Source organism: Orcinus orca, chromosome 10, assembly GCF_937001465.1.
Source record: "Orcinus orca chromosome 10, mOrcOrc1.1, whole genome shotgun sequence".
Classification (NCBI taxonomy): Eukaryota; Metazoa; Chordata; class Mammalia; order Artiodactyla; family Delphinidae; genus Orcinus; species Orcinus orca.
Window position 1 is genome coordinate 103,990,237 of NC_064568.1, and position 17,539 is coordinate 104,007,775.

A 17,539-nucleotide genomic window follows, 5' to 3' on the forward strand; every position below is an offset into this window, starting at 1 on the left:
AATAGGTTTAGCATCAGCAATAAGCATCGCCTCTAGGGGCTCCCCTTGCTGTGAAGAAATGCAGGCACAGGCTTAGGCATCCCAGGCAAGGGGGCAGTTAAACCAGCTGTATACTACCTCTTCTCCCCAACTCCCCCTGTTTGTGTTTCAGATGAAAGTTAACATCGAGGGCTACCTTAAGACTAATCGAAGTAACCTGAACTTTCTCCTAGAGAAGTAGTTACTTTTGGTTTTATTTAATGACTTTTCTTTCCCTCTGCTAACAGCATCCCCTTTCTTTTTGGAAACAAACTCTTCCCAATAACATAGTTATTTTTTTTGTTGTACTAAAATCTGTATAAGGTTTGCCATTTCAACCATTTTCAGTACACAATTCTGTGACATTAATTACATTCACAATGTTATGCAACATCACTAGTTGTATTTCCAAAAATTCTTCATCACCCCAAACAGAAACTCAGTAATCATTAAGCAGTAACTCCCCCCTCCACCCAGGTCCTGGTAACATATAATCTTCTTTCTGTCTCCATGAATTCGCCTGTTCTAGATATTTCATACAAATGGAATCATACAATAGGTGGCCTTTTGTGTGTGGCTTACTTCACTTAGCAAAATGTTTTCAAGGTTGGCCTTCCCTGGTGGCGCAGTGGTTGAGAGTCCGCCTGCCGATGCAGGGGACACGGGTTCGTGCCCCGGTCTGAGAAGATCCCACATGCTGCGGAGCGGCTGGGCCCGTGAGCCATGGCCGCTGAGCCTGCGTGTCCGGAGCCTGTGCTCCGCAACGGGAGAGGCCCCAACACTGAGAGGCCCGCATACTGCAAAAAAAAAAAAAAAAATGTTTTCAAGGTTCATCCGTATCGTAACATGTATCAGAGCTGCATTCCTTTCTATGGCTGAATACAATTCCAGTTTATGAATAGACCAAATTTTGTTTATCCTTTCATATGTTGATGGACACTTGGGTCATCTGAGTAACTGTTTAACTTTTTAAGGTATCTGAGTCCCTTTAAAAAAATCTTTTGGGTGTATACCTAGGAGTGAAATTGCTGGGTCATCTGGTAACTGTTTAACTTTTTAAGGAACTGCCTAACTGGTTTTCACAGTGGCTCCACCGCTTTACATTCCCACTGATTCCTCCACGTTTCTCACCAACATTTGTTATGTCGCTTTTTTGGTTATCATTGTACCGGTCCTAACGTCTGAAGGGGTGTCTCATTGTGGTTTTGTTTTGCATTTCCCTGATGACTAATGATGTTGAGCATCTTTTCTTGGGCTCATTGGCCATTTGTACACCTTCTTTGGTGAAATGTCTATGCAAGTCCTTTGCCCATTGTTTAATTGGGTTGTTTGTTGTTGAATGATAAGAGTTCTTTATACATTCTGGATAGTATCAGATATATAATTTGCAAATATTTTCTCCCATTCTGTAGGTTGCCTTTCACTATTTTTTGGCCCTATTCCTCTAAAAACAATTGACCAGAGTTTTTTCTTAGTTCCTTTCTATTGTTACTTCTACCTTGCTGCTGAGTTCCCAAGGAAAAGAACTTGGAGGCGGTTTGGAGGCACAGGCAGGGAACGTGTTCAGGGAACATGTTGGGTGTCTGAATATTTTCAGGTTTCTGTGGACATTTCGGGGTGAGTAGATGTTTTGTGTTTTCAAGGAGTCTTTTGTCTCCAACTGAAGATCGTCCAAACTCTGAAATCTCATGAGGCAATTTTATGGTTTTTCTCAAACATAACTAAAAGACACTGACCCCTGCTAGCTTCATTACGAAATGAGCTATTGTGTTGATTTCCTAACAAAACCCCTGCTTTCTGAGAACTTTCACTTCCTGTGGTGCTTTGGGATGGTCTGCTGCTTGTCCAGAGTGATCAATCTTGATTCCTCAAAAGCTGTGGCTGGAATTCTAATGACGACATATTATGAACTGGCTTTTTGCATTAATAAGTCTTAAGTGGATATTGTCCCAACAAAATGGTAATCTAGAGATTAGATTCAAATAAAAAGCTCTTTGTGATTAAATAGGTTTTTGATGTTAAATGGCCAGTCATGCCATGAATAACTGACTCATCAAAAATGAGAACAGGGCTTCCCCGGTGGCGCAGTGGTTAAGAATCCGCCTGCCACTGCAGGGGACACGGGTTCGAGCCCTGGTCCGAGAAGATCCCACATGCCGCGGAGCAATGAAGCCTGTGCACCACAACTACCGAGCCTGCGCTCTAGAGGCAGTGTGCAGCAACTACTGAGCCCGTGCGCCACAACTACTGAAGCCCGCGTGCCTAGAGCCCGTGCTCCGCAACAAGAGAAGCCACCGCAATGAGACGCCCGCGCACCGCAAAGAAGAGTAGCCCCCGCTCACCGCAACTAGAGAAAGCCCACGCGCAGCAACGAAGACCCAACACAGCCAGAAATAAATAAATAAATTTAAAAAAAATGAGAACAAAAGTTTCTCACATTTTAACTAAGATTTAGTTGACAACCAAATACTGGCAACTTTTTTTTTTTTTTTTTTTTTTTGCAGTACGCGGGCCTCTCACTGTTGTGGCCTTTCCCGTTGCGGAGCACAGGCTCCGGACGCACAGCCTCAGCGGCCATGGCTCACGGGCCCAGCCGCTCCGCGGCATGTGGGATCCTCCTGGACCGGGGCACGAACCTGTGTCCCCTGCATCGGCAGGCGGACTCTCAACCACTGCGCCACCAGGGAAGCCCCCTGGCAACTTTAACATGCTTTTCAAAATTACTTTTGCATGTAATACTTGGACCCAAGCAAAGCTTGAGCTCCCTCTCTTCACCCCAAGCCAGTCAGAGCATTTTGGCAACCGTATGATTAGAGGTATTAGGCTCTCATGGTACACAGTGATGTATGATGGGTGAAAGTTTGCTTAAAAATTAGAAGTAAAGGGTACTTTCAAGATTGTACCACTGGAATTGCAAATATAATTAAGCCAAAATTCTGTTCTATGACTTTTCTTCCTACTTTATCTATGACTCAGTAATGAACCTTGGGTGAAGGAATGTGAACTGACTGCTCCCCGCTACTTGAGGACAAGCTAAAAGGGCACTTAATATTTCTGGGTAATTATTAGAAATAAGAATAGTATGGGGTAATGCCCATTAGCACTTACAGAGCACTTACTGTGTTCTATCAGTATGGAAGGTTCTTTACGTGGATTATCTGACTTAATCCCAACAGCACCATAATGCAGTTCCTACTGTTATTTCCATTTTACAGATGAGAAAACTGAGGTCCAAAGAGTCTAGTTAAGATGCAAAGCAGTCTGGCTCCAGAGCCCACCTTTAACTATGATAATGAGTTAAAGAGAAGTATCCCCAATGATAGGGCTAAAAGCGGGTGTAGGGAAGTAGGAGGTTATTCATTTTTCATAAGATTAAAAAAAAACCCGTAAATCAAAACCACAAACTGTATAAAAATGGAGTCTATTTCGCAAGGAGCTGAGAATTGAAGGCGTGCTGAGATGAGCACCTCTTTGTATCCTCTGTTCAGCTTTGCAGGCAGCAGCAAACAACAGCAACGACCATAGAACGAACTCTGCCCCCCTGTAAGGGTGCCGGAGTAGCCTTCGAAGCACATTAACGCGATTCAAAGTACGTATACAGCACACCTGTGTCTGCATGCATCTTGGTTGGCCCTTAATTCAAGCCTGCTTTCCAATGTCTTTTACTTTCTTGCTAATGTCCTTTGACATGTAAAAATGTTTAATTTTGATGAAATCCAATTTATTTATTTTATTTATTTTTGTTGTTTTTGCTTTGAGCTTTTGGTGTCATATCTAAGAGCCCATTGCCAAACCCAAGGTCATGAACATTTACTCCTATGTTTTCTTCTAACAATTGTATAGTTCTAGCCTTGTATTTAGGTTGTTGATCAATTCTGAGTTATTTTTGTATGTGGTGTGAAGTAAGGGTAGAACTTCATCCTTGTGAGTGGGAATCCAGTTGTCCCAGCATCTTCCATGGAAGAGAATATTCTTTACCGCATTGAATGGACTTGGCACCCTTATCAAAATCAACTGACTATAAATGTTTTAAACGAGGTTTCTTTTTTTCATTTTCACAAGATGATCATGTGTTTTTTTCCTCTTTATACTATTAATGTGATGTATGACAGTGATAGATTTTCTTACGTTGAACCACCCTTGCATTCTTGGACTAAATCCCACTTGGTCATGATGTATAATCCTGTTAATATCTTGTTGGATGCAATTTGCTAGTATTTTGTTGAGGATTTTTGCATCAATATTCATAAGGAATATTATCCTGCAGTTTTATTTTCTTGTGATGTCTTTGTCTTGCTTTGATATCAGGGTATGAGTTCAGAAGTCCTCCCTCCTCTTTAATTTTTTAGAAGAATTTGAGAAGCCTCAGTGTTAGAATTCACCAGTGGGCTACCTGGTCCTGGCCTTTTCTTTGTTGAGAGGTTTTCTTTTTTCTTTTTTTTGAAAAGTTAACATTAAACTGAGATACTTGGTTTGTGGGGTCATCGAGGGGAATCTGGGGAATTAAGGATTATGTATAATTTAATTCAGGCCCACACCACCTCGTAATGATATGTTGTAACAGTTTCTTAATTTATTTCCCTGCAATAGACTTTCCCATATTCTGGCCATTCCAAATGTCATGGGTAATTATGTTTTCTAAATCATTTCTTTTCTCTGTCACACAATACTCAGAAGCTTGACTGTCTTCCTATTGCTTGTAGAATTAATTTAAAAAATTTTAGCCTTGCACTCAGTCTTCCCTTTGACTGTTTCTCACCTAAGCTCTAAAGGAACTGCTTCTCCTGCCCTCGTGGGAACTATGTTCCAGGGAAACTGGTTTATTCATTCTCACGTCCGTACCTACTTCTGGTTAAACCTGAAGTAGGGAAGTGTTCAGAGCAAAGTCCTACCAATTATAAGCTGTGATATTGAGCAATCATCCCAAAGGCACCTGTGTGCATTTTTAATTCATGTTAGGCTTTTTAAATAAAGAGGCTTTAAGTGGAGACGATTCTGCTGATGTTACGTGCTCTACCTCAGTGCAAATGTATATTGCCTGTGTTTTTCCCAGACCTTAGGGACAGTAGATTATAGTCACGCTCTGCTAACCTCATTTGTTCCAGGAAAAAGTAGAACAATTTCAGAGCAATATCATGGCCAACCATCTGCTGGTCCAAGTGAGCAATCTGGAAGTCATGCTAGGTCCCCCTCCCCCCTCCCCAACAACCCCCAGGACCTGCCTGAGTTCTTCTTAACCAGCTCTCCCTTCCATGCCCTCCACCCCGGGCCACAGCCCTGCTCACCACCTGCCACCTTTCACCTGAAGCATGGCGGCCCAGATACTCCCGACCTCTGCATCCCATCTGTCTGCGTTGCTGCAGAGCCGTTTTCCCGATGCATAACTCTGCTTCCGTGACCCCGCAGCTCGGAATTCTTCAGGGACTCTCCGCAGTCTGTAAGATAAAACACGACTTTATTGGCCTGACAGATGAGGCCCTTCATAGGTGTCCAGCCTGAACTGCCTCATGTTTAGTGGTCCAGCAATAGTAGGTTATCTGTCTCCTCAACCATGAGCACTTTGGTGAGTTTCCCCATCCCTAGTTTGGAATTCTCTCCTCCTGGATGTCACCTGGGCTCATCCTCATTCTTCAGATCTCAGCTGAGTGTCATGGATTCTGGGACCCCTTCTTAACTCCCCAGCCAGACTTCTAGCTACTTCTCCTTTTCCTGCCCCTCAGGCTTAGTGTCATTACAGCACATACCACGTCAACTGTCATTTATTTGCATATCCGTATAAGGAAAAACCTCAGTTCGGTCTTTTCCCGAATAGAGAATAACCCGGTTCTTCCCTCCCATGTTTCTCTTCTTTATTCCTCGTACAAAGCACCTCACTTCTGACGCTTCTGGTCACCAAATGTGTGGGAGGTTTTCCCACACCACACCAAGCAATTCCCATGACACCAGCTGGGTGTCCTGCAATTTAAGTCAATTCTAACACTGTGTACCTGGAGACAGCGTCAGATCCCACAGGTTAAGGGCTCAGCCCCCCAAGGCTGCTCCCTGTCCCACAGATGACGGTCACAAGTCCCCAAGTTACCCACACCTTCTGTAGGATTTGGCTACAAATCAGAGTTTCCCACGACCCCCTCCTCAGGGTGGGTTAATTTGTTGCAGTGCCTCAAAGAATTCAGGGAAACACGAACGTTTACCAGTTTATTAAAGGATATAGTAAAGGACAGATGAAGAGATGCACAGGGCGAGGTCTGGGAGGGTCCTGAGCGCAGGAGCCTCTGTCCCCCTGGAGTTGGGGTGCGTCACCCCCCTCCGTGTGGCTGTGCTCACCCACCTGGAAGCTCTCTGAACCCCACACTAGTGGGATTTTACGTACGGAGGCTTCCTCACGTGGGCATGATCCATTATTAATTCCATTTTTCAGATCTTCTCCCTTCTCAAGAGAATGTGGGGTGGTGAGGCTGAAGATTCCAAGCTTCTAATCACGGTGGGTCTTTCCAGTGAGCAGCCCTCAACCAGGAGCCCGCCCAGAGTCACCTCATTAGAACAAAAGACACCCCTATCACCCAGGATATTACCAGGGTTTCAGGAGCTCAGTGTCAGGAACGGGGGTCAAAGACCAAATATTAGAACAAGAGATGCTCCTCGTGTTCTCATCACTTAGGAAATTACAAGGGCTCCGGAGCCCTGTGCCAGGAACCGGTGGCAGACTCCAGTGAACATTTTTTCTATTATCTCACAATATCTATCTGGTATCCTGAGGCCAGGGACCGTGTCCCCTACCACGACGTCACCAGACCCTAGTGTAACTCCTGGTCTATAGAGTAGGTGCTCAATAAAAGTTTGTGGAATGAATAAACAGTCACAGCACCAGCTAGTGCGTCACCGTTGCCATTTCATGAACGCTGGGTGGTTCAGGTAATAAAGTTATTAAAGGCGATGCGCAAACATCAAGTTCGCCAAGAGTAACGCCGTAGATGACCCCAGGACTTGGCCGTGGTGTTGCTCAGACAGCCCACAGGAGGAGAGCGCCCCAGGGTCCTCGTGCAGGTCTCACGTTGCCTTGGAGGTGGGATGGCCCTGGGAAGAGAGAGGAAGCCTGTGTGCTGGTGGCAGTTGGGGTCGGGGAGGGGAAGGCGGCAGAATGACAGAGGGGCGGATGATGGAGCCTCTCCCTCGACCCTTGCCCTTCTTCCTGATGAGGGGCTGAGGTTCTCTACCTCAGGCTGGATGGGAGTCTAGAATATGCTGGAACCACTTGCTTTGTTTAAAAAGGACAATGTTCTGACCACCCTCCCCACGCAGGAATAATGAAAATGCATATCTCATGTCCCTTTTGGCTTTTGTCCTGTGACTGCTGTAAAACATTAATGAACGGAAACCTGTTAAACAGAGTCGGGAGACCAGCAGGGGGCGCTCTTACCCCTGCACTGACAGATCAGCTCAACAGAAGAAAGACTCCCATTCTTTCCCTCCAGGACTCAGCCAATGAAAGGCTGCGGCTCTGTTTACTAAGCCCGCCTCCTCCCTTGTCCCGCCTATAAGTGTCTCCTTCCTCTGCCGCGTGGGCACTTGCACGTGGCTGCCGTGGTTGAGCCCCCGAATTGCAATTCTCTGCTGATCCTGAATAAACGCATCTTTGCTGGAGAAAACCTGGCCATCTATTTGCTTCAGGTCAACGTACCCAAGCCTGCGTTTTACAATCAAACCCCCTGCCCTTTGTGGGAAACCCAGTGAGTCTTCAAGGGCATCCCACTCCCCGAGCACTAAGCCTGGCCGAGAAGGCACCCTCCTGGATCTCCAAGGCCACTGCTCTGTAAAGCAGGTCCCATTCCAGCCCCCGTGCCATGGGGACAGCAGCTGGGGGGTCTTGGTGCTCCCCAGGCAGCACAGACTGGCTGAAAGTGGCCTCGTGACAGCTGAGCCCTGCTCGCCACAGTTTCTTTTTTGTTTGCTTGTTTAGTTTGAGCAGCTTCGTCGCCACAGGGCCCCATCAGGACTGCTCTGGTCAAGCCACTAGGTCTGCTAATTTGGCATCTGAGGAGGCAGTTCTTGAGTTCCTCATGCAGATTCATCCAGCTCCCTTCAGCGGTGACCTGGGGCCTCAGGGCAAGGCTGCCAGGGTCAGCTGCACCCTCGCAGACCCTATCCCAGAGAGCAGGTTCTGGTTCATCTCGCTCTGCGCTGCATTGTGAAATGGATCGCCCAGGTGATTCCCGACCAGATGAGAAGGTCAGCTTCTCTAGATGAGAAAAAAGAGAGAGAGAAAAAGTGAGAGCGTGAGCGAGAGAAACCTCTATTCAGGTACTTAACTATGTCTTAAAAATTTATGATCAGGAATATTAAAAAAGCACAAGTAACAAGATTCTCTTAATTTAACTCAGATTTTAAGTGACCGTATAATTGCAAAATAATTGAATAAAGTAAAATGACTGAAACCCAGATTCTGAAGAACATCTTCCAGGTTTCAGGTCATTCACAGCATAGATGAGCCCCCTCTAAGCCTTGCAGAGCCTCACCTCTGGGCACCTGTCCTTGAGGTGCTGGGTTAACGTGTCAGGCTGGAAAGTGCAACTTTCAGCTGAGCCATTAGATGAAAGACCTAAATAACACAAATACTTATCAAGCTAGAAATAAGCAGCGTTGCTTTGCTTCACTATTGTCCTCTGGACAGAACAATCATTTTTCAGTTTCGAGTTTCCTTTAAATCAATTTCCTAAGTTCCTAGTACCTTATGGTTGTTTCTGATTGTCGCTCTTTGGAAAGCAAATGACGTGCTCAGCTCTGTTCCGTCCTTAAAACACACACCTTCCTTCCAGCTTACCTGCAGCTCTGGCCAGCACTCTCTCCCTCTCCCAAAGAGCTACCTCCACACCTCTCCGTGCCCGGATCCCACGCACCCTGGTGTTTGTCCCACTGTCACTGAGGGGACTGTTGACCTGCAGCGAGAGGCGGCCTCTTCCCGTCCTCATTCTCTGCTTCCTCCAGGACCAGCAGCTGATGCTATACCTACCGGCCCTGCTTCCCACAGCCCAGCGTCTTCCTGTCCCCCCCCTCCATCTTCCTGGCTGTGGGCCAGCACAACCCACGCACGGCTTCCAGCACCTTCATCCCGTACCTGAGTCTGTTCCTACCATCTCCTGGACATCTTCACCATGAGCCCCTTCTGACTCAAACCAATTCTTCATCTGACCTTCCCCTCTCCTCCCCTCGCATTCTCTCAGGTAATTACATCACCTTGAATCCAATTATCCGAGTTGGGTAATTGGAACTCCACTCTTTCCCTGGTCCCTCCCCGCAGGCCACCTGGTCATCAGATCCTGCGATTTCTGCCCCCTCATCAGCCCCGGCCTCACCAGCATTACCGCCGGTGGGTTGAGGCCCACCTGCCTGTGCTCATGTCCCTGAGGGCCACTCCTAAGTGGCCCTGCTACTCCTTGCTCTGCGTCCAGCCCATCCCAAGGGCAGTGCTAGAGTCAGGTGAAAAGGGAGGGAGGGAAGGAAACGAATGAGTGAATAAAAGAATGAGTCATGTTACTCCTTCAGTTAGAATCCTACAACGGTTCCTCATTGCTTGACAGATAAGACCCCAGTTCCTCAGGACGGCCTCGGGGCTTTTTCCAGTCCAGCCCAGCCCAGCCCGACCCTTTCAATCCTACTTGGCCTCACCTTGGCCACTCCCCGGCCCACATCCTGTACCCCACCCTGAAAGCACCTCCCGGGAGCCCTTTCACACACTCCCGGGAGTGACCCTGCCTGGGCGGCTCCTCTTCCTCTCTCCACCTGGACAGTCACCCCTCCCCCAAGACCCAGCTCCCCTGACACCCCCGTGAATCTGTCCCAAGCCCCACGGCATCATCGCTGGCTCCGTCCTTCTGTTCCCACCACGCTGTGTGCGTGCCCATCAGAGCCGCCGCCCACTACACTGAGACACAATCTCTTTTTCCCATCCATCTGAACGGCGAGAAGGGAAAGGACCGTGCTTTATTCCTCAACTCCATTATGACCTGATACAGTACTCAGTACAATAAATGTCTAACACATGGAGTTTGGGGTTTTCCAGCTCTGCTACCTCGTGGGGCTTCAAGGGTATGAAGGTGCTATGAGCCCAAGCATCTGAATGTGAAAGGTGGTTTCCGGTTTGAAAAAAAAAGGAAGTCACTGGGGACTTCCCTGGTGGCACAGTGGTTAAGAATCCGCCTGCCAATGCAGGGGACACGGGTTCGAGCCCTGGTCCAGGAAGATCCCACATGCTGCGGAGCAACTAAGCCCACATGCCACAACTACTGAGCCCATATGCCACAACTACTGAAGCCCACGCGCCTAGAGCCTGCGCTCTGCAACGAGAAGCCACTGCAGTGAGAAGCCCACGCACCTCAACAAAGAGTAGCCCCCGCTTGCTGCAACTAGAGAAAGCCAGCACGCAGCAACGAAGACCCAACGCAGCCAAAAAAAAAAGATATGAAGAGCTAAGTATCATAGGTTGCTGACAGAACATGCTCTATGTCATTTGGAGGACTTCTGTTGTTTGTAGGAAACATTGCAGTGTTCACTGTCTCTACGGAAACCGGATAGATGTAGATAGTTGCCTGGAACTTATTTTATGCCCCCGTTTGGAGAGCAGAGGTTCTAGCTAGCCCTGGACCAGTCTCAGAGTTTTGCATTATAGATGCGTGGTAAATATCCATGTAATTAGCTTGGGTTAGTAAGCAATTGACCTAATCGTGGATGGTTTAACCCATTAGGGTAAGTTTTTGTTGCTTATCTAAGGCCCCAGTTGACTATTTAGAGACGACCTTTCTTGGCTCATTCACTGTGGTCTGATTTCTAAAAGACGTGGCTAAGTCAATCCAAATCCATCCCTACCACGCACGTAAAGCAGAAACGCTCTTTGCGTTTTGCAAGTCAGTAAATCCATGCAATACTGAAAAATGCACGTGGAACGCATTAATGACACAAGAGTCACAGTGAGAGGCCCAGAGTTAGGAGAGGACCACCCTCTCCTCCTTTTGTTTGGAGCTGAAATGTCAGCAGGACAAATGCACTGGCTCAGGGAGATGTTTACTGGCTGCTCTGTGGTCGGGTCGTGCGTGAGTTGCTGCGTGTGCTCTAATGTCAAAACTGACTTGTGTTAAATGACCTGGATACGGGTCACAACATGCTTTTTGAGTGTTTTGTCCAACAAATTATTTCCAACATTTGAAAGAAGGATTATTTTCAAAACTAAAACACAATGAAAGAAAACATTGACCTGTAACAATCCCAAATTCATAAATAAAATGAGCTGTGTTTAGAAACCATGATCAAGATTTCGTTCATCTCTGTTTCCACATGACTGACTGTAAATGCAGACTGCTTGATCCACACCGGAAAGGCTCTGTTTCCTTTTATCTTACAGTGAGTACTGAAGTCCTTTGAAATGGACTTCAAACCAGTTCCCCATCCAGGGACATTTGGGGAAAGAAAATGCCATTTTATTGCTGAGTGAAGGCCAGATGTTCTGTCAGCGTTGGCAGCAGGGACCAATTAGCTGGGATCAGAAAGAAAACGGCATTCTCTGGAGTCATTTTTGTTGACATCATTGTTATATCTGAGGTGAATTCTGTAAACATTAGACACCAGTGAATCACCAAGTCCTACTGAGCAATAACTGTGTGCGTCCTTCTGCAAACAGGCTGGGGTGCTCTTTCCTCACCATTGACCCCCCCAAACTCAGCTTCCAAGACAATTACCATGGCTCATTCTGTGAGTGAAGGTCCAAACACGGAAAAGCCTTGAGGGAAACGAAGATGCGGGTGAGACGCAGGAGTTCCTTGCCTTTCCATCCTCCTCGTGGCCTGTGGTCCAGAGAGAGTGTGACACTCTCCATCGGCGAGTTAATGACTGAACAACAGGAATCAGGAAGAGCGGAGAAAAAGCACGGAAGCGCTCTGAGGAACGGTGGAGTGATGACCTTTAGATCTTCAGCCGTGAGGCTCTGGAGACAGTTTGCCAGGGGTCTTGTTTAAAGAATGCCAGCAACCTCTTCCCTCTGTAAATCAGTGGCTAATGGGGGGGGGGGGTGGTGGAAGTCCCGTAAGCACTTCCAGTGAAACCACATCAAGCTGGTGTTTCATGCTTGGTTAGAGACAATTGACACCCAGGCCTTTGTCACACACGACCTGTGATCGGAGTAGTTCTTCAATTGTGTGCTCACATCATCTATTTTTAAATATCTGATTACTTTTGGGTTTGATTCTGTTTTTCATTAAAAGCCTGTTAAGATATTAAGTTATGAAAATGTGATAAATATGCATTCGACAACTTTATGCTAAGAGAAATCTTTCTAGAAGGATACTGAGCCTAGGATTTTTAGCCTACATAATTTGGAAACAGTTCTCCAACCTAATTTGAATCCAGACAGGGTGGTAGAGAATACTGGTCTACAGAACCCCTGCCTAGGTCTCCCTGCCAAGTAAACCTATTTTTATTTATTTTTTATTTTTTTAATTTTTTATCTTTTTGCGGTACGTGGGCCTCTCACCGCTGCGGTCTCTCCCACTGCGGAACACAGGCTCCGGACGCGCAGGCTCAGCGGCCACGGCTCACGGGCCCAGCCGTTCCGCAGCACGTGGGATCCTCCCGGAGCGGGGCACGAACCCGCGTCCCCTGCATCGGCAGGCAGACTCTCAACCACTGCTCCACCAGGGAAGCCCAAACCTATTTTTAGAAAAAGCAAATGAGGTTAGGAATGGCTTGTTCTTTTGTGGAGTCATGCTGGCTTCCTGTGCTTATTTTTTTATTTTCTAGGTATTAACATACTAAAATGTAGGTAGGTTAAGTAATTTACTCTATCAGAGGTATTAGCCACTGCAATCAAACAGGAGAAAACAGTCAGAGACATAAAAATTGGAGGAAGAAATACAACTATCTCTATTTGCAGGTGATATAATATAGCTGTAGGACTCAAGGACTCAAAAGAATCAATTAAAAAAAAAACTCATCCAAATAGTAAGAAAATTCAGTAAGGCAGCAAGTTATAAAGTTAACACATAAAAACAATGTTCTCCTATTCAAACAGAAGCCAGTTGTAAAACATAATGGAAGAAACGTGCTTACTTATAATATCACTGGAAAGATAAAATAACTAGGAATAAACTAAATAATAAATGTGCCAATCTTCTATGAAGAAACCTTCAACAGTCCTGAAAAACAAAAAAATATATTTGAGCAAATAGACAGAGCCTGTTCTCGGCTGTGCAGGGGACCGTCAGAGTTTCCCTTCTACTTGTCTGGGTTCTTTGGCTGGTCTAATAGTTGAATTGACATAAGATAGATTAACAGAAGAAAGACAAATTTAGTTTCATATATGGGAGTCCCATGAAAATATAAGACCCAAAGACAGGCAGTTGAGGCTTATATGCCATCCTGAGCTAAGGAATGGGGTGGGGCGGGGCTTCACGGGGCGGGGCGTGGGGGCATTCACTGGACCATAAGGAGAGCAGATGTCTGCCCCGCTGTGCAGGTAAGTCTTTCAGGTGAAAAGTTATCTCTGGTCACAGCTCTCTTTCTGGGCTAGGCCCCCTATCTACATTCTTTTAGGCAGTTAAGGGAGAGGTAAAGGTTTTCTGAGTCTGCTGGGTCTTGGTTGCCTTCTGCTCAAAATAATCCACATGCCAGGGGGGCACATTTTGGGGTGGCATGTTCTGCTCCCCTTCAGAGAGGACAGCTAAATCAGGAAGCAATGTTAATTCACCACAGGTAAATTCAGTATGATTCTAACAAATATACCAACACTTTTTTTTTTTTTTTAGAGTTAGACAAGTTGACTCTCAAGTTCATATGGGAAAATAAAGAAGCAGAGAAAGCCAGGAAAACCCTGAAAGAGAGGAGCGATGAGGAGACTGCCCCGCACCAGGTAGCGACTCGCATCAGGAAAGCTCTGTAGTTGAAAGAGTGACAGATGTGGCTGGATATAACGTTCAGAGCCAGGCATATACAGAAACAGGATATGGGTCCAGAAACGTGCAGACAGCTATTTGGTGTGTAATAAAGGTGGCCTGTCAAATCATCGGTGAAAATACAGCCTTTGTAACAAATGGAGTTGGAACAACCGGAAAGCCATGTGAAAGAGGAAAAGTTGGATCTACATTTCCCAAACACCAGGATCAACTCTAAATGGATCAGCAGTCTAAATGTAAAAAACAAAACAAACCAGAAAAACAGGGGCTTCCCTGGTGGCGCAGTCGTTGAGAATCTGCCTGCTAATGCAGGGGACACGGGTTCGAGCCCTGGTCTGGGAGGATCCCACATGCCGCGGAGCAACTAGGCCCGTGAGCCACAACTACTGAGCCTGCGCGTCTGGAGCCTGTGCTCCGCAACAGGAGAGGCCGTGACAGTGAGAGGCCCGCGCACCGCGATGAAGAGTGGCCCCCGCTTGCCACAACTAGAGAAAGCCCTCGCACGGAAACGAAGACCCAACACAGCAAAAATAAATAAATTAATTAATAAACTCCTACCCGCAACATCCAAAAAAAAAAAAAAGCCTTAAAAAGAAAAACAGAAAAACAGAAAAAACCATACAAATACTGCAAGAAAACACTGGTGAACTCTATAATCTGGAGAAAGACTTTTAATTATGATGCAAAAATCTATAGGCCATAAAGGAAAAATCATTAAATTTGACTACATAAAAAAGATATATGCTAAAATCACCAGAAGCAATGTCAGAAGACAGATGAGAAGCTGGGAGAAAATATGTGTGACATATCACAAAGACTAATTATGCTAATATATAAAGAGCACTTAAGAACCAAGAAGAAAAAGACCAAACAATGTTTAAAAACGAACAGAAGTCATGAGCAGGTCACAGGGTAAAAAATAAATCAGAAAGAGGCAATGGCTTTTAAACATATGAAAAGCATATGATGTTCAACCTCACTCACAGTAAGGGAAATGCTAATTAAACTACCTGAGACAATATTTTTCTGACCTATCAGATTGGTAAAAATCCAAAGATATCCAGGCATCACTGTTAGTAAGTCTGTGAAGAAGCACTCGGATATAGCTGGTGAGAGGAAACAATTCCTAACAATTCCAATTTGACAATAACTAATAAAAATATATCTGCATTTAACTTCTGATCTAGCAATCCCATTCCTAAGAATCTAGGAATCATACAAAACAATATTCACACTAAGTTCTTGCTACTGAACGTGTGGTCTGTGACCCAGCAGCATCAGCTACCAGAGAGCGTGTTAGAAATGCAGCACCTCAGGATCTAGTGAACTGGAAGCTGCATTTTCTTTTAACATCTTTATTGGAGTATAATTGCTTTACACTGTTGTGTTAGTTGCTGCTGTATAACAAAGTGAATCAGTTATACATATACATATGTCCCCATATTTCCTCCCTCTTGCATCTCCCTCCCACCCTCCCCATCCCACCCCTCTAGGTGGTCACAAAGCACCGAGCTGATCTCCCTGTGCTATGCGGCTGCTTCCCACTAGCTATCTATTTTAGGTTTGGTAGCGTATATATGTCCATGCCACTCTCTCGCTTTGTCACAGCTTACCCTTCCCCCTCCCCGTGTCCTCAAGTCCGTTCTCTAGTAGGTCTGCGTCTTTGTTCCCGTCCTGCCCCTAGGTTCTTCAGAACCATTTTTTTTTTAGATTCCATATATAGGTGTTAGCCTACGGTATTTGTTTTTCTCTTTCTGACTTACTTTGCTCTGTATGACAGTCTCTTACAATCATTATCTACAAATAACTCAATTTTGTTTCTTTTTATGGCTAATATTCCATTGTATAAATGTGCCACATCTTCTTTATCCATTCATCTGCCGATGGACACTTAGGTTGCTTCCATGTCCTGGCTATTGTAAATAGTGGAAGCTGCATTTCAACAACACCCTCAGACCGTTTGCACGTGCATTACAGTTTGAGAAGCCCCGCACTAGGTTTTATATGGCAGCGTTATTTGCAATGACGTAAGACTGGAAACAACCCAAATGGCCATCAGCGGCACACAATGAAATACAGTGCAGCCTTGAAAAAGAATAAGGATGATCTCTATGCGCCAAATTAAAAAGAGCTCCAGGGGCTTCCCTGGTGGCGCAGTGGTTGGGGGTCCGCCTGCCGGTGCGGGGGACACGGGTTCGTGCCGCGGTCCGGGGGGATCCCACATGCCGCGGAGCGGCCGGAGCCTGTGCTCCGCGACGGGAGAGGCCACAACAGTGAGAGGCCCGCGTACTGCAAAAAAAAAAAAAAGAAAAAAGAGCTCCAGAATTGAGTGTCAAGTGAAAAAAGCCAGTTGCAGAACCGTCGACAGATAACGGGTGGACAGATGGAGAGACAGAGTGCTACCCTTTGGTAAGAAAGGGGTGGAATATATATACATATACTTTTTTTTTTTCTAACCTGAAGAAACCTTGGAGGCAAGAACCAAACCAAAAGTGATAATCTGAGATCACAGTATTGCAATTTGGGGCACACAGATTCGGGTAGGAACCCAAACCGAGGCACACTGGGAGTAGTAAAAGGAGTCAGGGGCTTTTAAAGGCACGGAAGGCAGGTTGCCGTACTAAGAATTTCAGCTGCCGATGGTGGCAGTAGCTAGTCTTGGCTGACCCTGACTGATCGCTAAGGCCATCACTAGAGGGAGGGGAAGGTCTTACTGTGACAAGTTGCAGGTTGTTCTTGCAGACTCCTTGGAGCTTTTGTGGTTCCGTCCAGTTCAAAGGTTTGTCGTTCTACCTGGCGAGGCCGTGCATAAGTCCACCTCCGTGATGGCCTTCCAGCTCCATTTAAAACCCGGTGACATAGTGACTCAATTTTATTTCTCATGTCACAATATATTTATGTTGCTTATTTCTGCAAGAAGATAAGCTGGAAGGATAAAGCTCAGCTAATAAACTTGGGGTGAAAAGGACTGGAGAAGATAAGAAGATATCTCGAACCTTCGTCAATGTTTACTACTCCAAAAATAAAATTAAAACAGTCACTCTGGGGGAGGGATGGCAGGGTTTGCTAGTGGGTAGAGGGGCCAGGACAGCCCTCCTGCAACAAAGACTTATCCGGCTCAGAGGTAAACATAGTGTCGATATTGAGAGCCCCTGGCTTAGGCTAAGGGCAGAAGAGGCACTAAACTACCTGTGGTTTACAAAATTGAACTTATCATTTTGAAGACGAGGATAGCATTTTCCCCACTGCAGTCACCCGAGCCCTTTCCGTTCTCCAAGACTGCTCCGAGGTGGCAGACTAGGATTCCATAGCATTTGTGTAATCTGTCGGTTTCCTGGAGTCCGATTCACACGGGTCGGATAACTGGGCCCTCTGCACACCCAGGAAGAGCGCGCTCTGCTCTGCGCTGTGCGACTCAAGCCCACGTGCCAGGGGGGGCACTTTTCTGGACTAAGACACAGCGACACCCTGGTCGCCCCACTGAAAGCCTCCGGAGAGCCGGGCCTTCGTTCCATCCACGCCCCAGGCGGCCCCGGGTACGCAGTCACCACCCTGGGAGCGGAAAGGACTCGGCGGCGCACCTGACG

At 46.3% G+C, this 17,539-nt stretch overlaps 1 protein-coding gene and 1 long non-coding RNA gene across 5 annotated transcripts in view; one reads left to right on the forward strand and one right to left on the reverse strand.

The window, feature by feature from the left end:
• Positions 1-7,044, forward strand: part of LOC101289275 (tubulin beta-2A chain) — a 145,471-nt gene extending 138,427 nt beyond the window's left edge. The window contains exon 5 of the mRNA XM_049715432.1: positions 7,034-7,044. The gene's annotated coding sequence lies outside the window, so the exon portion shown is untranslated. The remainder of the gene's footprint in view (positions 1-7,033) is intronic.
• On the reverse strand, positions 2,718-17,526 carry LOC125965519 (uncharacterized). 4 transcript variants are annotated; one of them, XR_007479497.1, is made up of 3 exons: positions 16,667-17,526; positions 11,264-13,196; positions 2,718-8,254 (listed from the first exon to the last, which is right to left on the reverse strand). It is a non-coding gene; the product is annotated as an uncharacterized LOC125965519 (long non-coding RNA). The 4 variants fall into 4 exon arrangements; XR_007479496.1 differs by having other exon boundaries at positions 11,264-12,711; positions 16,667-17,523; XR_007479498.1 differs by lacking the exon at positions 16,667-17,526 and having other exon boundaries at positions 2,718-5,453; positions 6,347-8,254; positions 11,264-16,082.
• Between the last annotated feature and the right edge of the window lie 13 nt (positions 17,527-17,539).